This window comes from Penaeus japonicus, unplaced genomic scaffold, assembly GCF_977035675.1.
Source record: "Penaeus japonicus unplaced genomic scaffold, GWHDUDI00000001_assembly GWHDUDI00000011, whole genome shotgun sequence".
Classification (NCBI taxonomy): domain Eukaryota; kingdom Metazoa; phylum Arthropoda; class Malacostraca; order Decapoda; family Penaeidae; genus Penaeus; species Penaeus japonicus.
Genome location: NW_028234413.1, coordinates 33125159 through 33127658, shown reverse-complemented (window position 1 = coordinate 33127658; position 2500 = coordinate 33125159). Strand labels below are relative to the sequence as shown.

The 2500-nt window shown below is 56.4% G+C and overlaps 1 protein-coding gene across 2 annotated transcripts in view; it reads right to left on the bottom strand.

Moving 5' to 3' along the window:
- The window catches only part of LOC122257271 (uncharacterized), a 99576-nt gene that overhangs the window by 35566 nt on the left and 61510 nt on the right, over positions 1 to 2500 (bottom strand). The window lies entirely within an intron of this gene.

Genomic DNA, 2500 nt, shown 5'->3' with positions numbered 1-2500 from the left:
TCTTGGGGTCTCTTTTCGGTTGTGGTTCCTTTCGATGTTTCCTTCTTTCGCGTGTTCTTGAGTTTTGGAAGGGGTTTGTATATTCTGTGGATTTTTTTTCTCTCTCTTTTTCCGTGGGTTTTCGTTTTCCTTTTGTCTTTGTCAAATAGGCATCTTCTCTCTATCTTCCTCTCTTCATCTTGCTTTCCCTCTCCTTTTCCTTCTCCTACTCTCTCCCTCTCTTTCTCTCTTAAAGTCTCCCTTTATCACTCTCTCCTTCGCCCATATCAGAAACGCTACTCCATTTGCCTTTAAAAAAACCTTTCTTTTTGACGCCTCTATTATTCATAATTTACCCTCCTTCTTTCAAAGCCTCCACCTCTTCCAGCAGATTCGGAATGTGGACACTATCCCCTTATACATTTTGGCTGTCCATCCATCATTCACTATTCATCTATCAGTCTGTCTGTTTTTTATCTGTCGGTCTATCCATCCACCCATCCATCCATTCACCCATTTATCCTTCCTTCCACCTATCCGTGCGTCCGTCCGTTCGTCTGAGCGACCGCCCGTCCGTCCGTCCGTGCGTTCGTCCGTGCGACCGTCCGTCGTCCGTCCGTCCGTTCGTTCGTCTGAGCGACCGTCCGTCCGTTCGTCCGTCCGTGCGACCGTCCGTCGTCCATCCGTCCGTCCGTTCGTCTGAGCGACCGTCCGTCCGTGCGACCGTCCGTCCGGCCGTCCGTCCGTTCGTCTGAGCGACCGTCCGTCCGTTCGTCTGAGCGACCGTCCGTCCGTTCGTCCGTCCGTGCGACCGTCCGTCGTCCGTCCGTTCATCCGTGCGAGCGACCGTCCGTCCGTTCGTCCGTCCGTCCGTCCGTTCGTCCGTCCGTCCGTGCGACCGTCCGTTCATCCGTCCGTCCGTCCGTCCGTCCGTTCGTCCGTCCGTGCGACCGTCCGTTCATCCGTCCGTCCGTTCGTCTGAGCGACCGTCCGTCCGTTCGTCCGTCCGTCCGTTCGTCCGTCCGTTCGTCTGAGCGACCGTCCGTCCGTTCGTCTGAGCGACCGTCCGTCCGTTCGTCCGTCCGTTCGTCCGTCCGTGCGACCGTCCGTCGTCCGTCCGTTCATCCGTGCGAGCGACCGTCCGTCCGTTCGTCCGTTCGTCTGAGCGACCGTCCGTCCGTTCGTCCGTCCGTGCGACCGTCCGTCCGTCCGTTCGTCCGTCCGTCCGTGCGACCGTCCGTCCGTTCGTCCGTTCGTCTGAGCGACCGTCCGTCCGTTCGTCCGTTCGTCTGAGCGACCGTCCGTCCGTCCGTTCATCCGTGCGACCGTCCGTGCGACCGTCCGTCCGTTCGTCTGAGCGACCGTCCGTCCGTTCGTTTGAGCGACCGTCCGTCCGTCCGTTCATTCGTGCGACCGTCCGTCCGTCCGTTCATTCGTGCGACCGTCCGTCCGTTCGTCTGAGCGACCGTCCGTCCGTTCATCCGTCCGTCCGTCGTCCGTTCGTCTGAGCGACCGTCCGTCCGTTCGTCCGGCCGTGCGACCGTCCGTCCGTTCGTCTAAGCGACCGTCCGTCCGTGCGACCGTCCAGCCGTTCGTCCGTCCGTGCGACCGTCCGTCCGTTCGTGCGTCCGTGCGTCCGTCCGTTCATCCGTCCGTCCGTTCGTCTGAGCGACCGTCCGTCCGTTCGTCCGTCCGTCCGTTCGTCCGTCCGTCCGTTCGTCCGTCCCTGCGACCATCCGTCCGTTCGTCCGTCCGTCCAAACTCACCTCCTACCTTTCTTTCTACCTTAGCCTCTTTCCTAGGTTGACTACCCTCGCTGCCCCCGCTCGCTGGACCTCCACCCCCTCCCCCGGGCAAGTCCCTCCTCCCATCACCCCCCCCCCCTTCCTTCAAAGAACAACATAAGGTAAGCGATGGTAACCATTCCCCCTTTGGCTGTAGTATCTTACCTGTTTTTCTTCTTCTTACCTTTTCTTCTTGGTATTATTTGCGTTCTCTCTTTTCCTTTTTTTTCTTTTTTTCTTCCTTTCTTTTTTACCTTTTTTTCATATACCTTTTTTTTCATCTTTCTTCCCTTTTTTTTTATCTTCGTTTTTTTTCTTTCCCTTTCTTAAGCTTTTTCCTTCTTCGTTTTTTCTGTCTTTTATCTAGTTTTTTAGTTTTTCCTTTTTCTTTCATTTTTTTTATGCGAACGTTAATTACGAAAGCGTTGCGTGTGTGCGTGTGCTTCACGGCGCTCGATTCCTCATCCGTTTTTTTTTCTTTCTTTCTTTCTTTCTTTTCTTATAAGAAGTATAGTGGGGAAGTGGAGGGAGAGGCCGGGGAGGGGACGTGGAAGGGGGGAAGGAGGAGGAGGAGGAGGAGGAGGAGGAGGAGGAGGAGGAGGAGGAGGGGAGGGGAAGGAGGAGGAGGGGGAGCAGGAGGTGAATGTTTAGGTGAAAGGCTAGGTAGGAGGAGGGAGGGGTAGGGGGGGGGGCGAGGGGAGGGGCGAAGAGAAAGATGGAGGAAGAAGTGGGAGGGG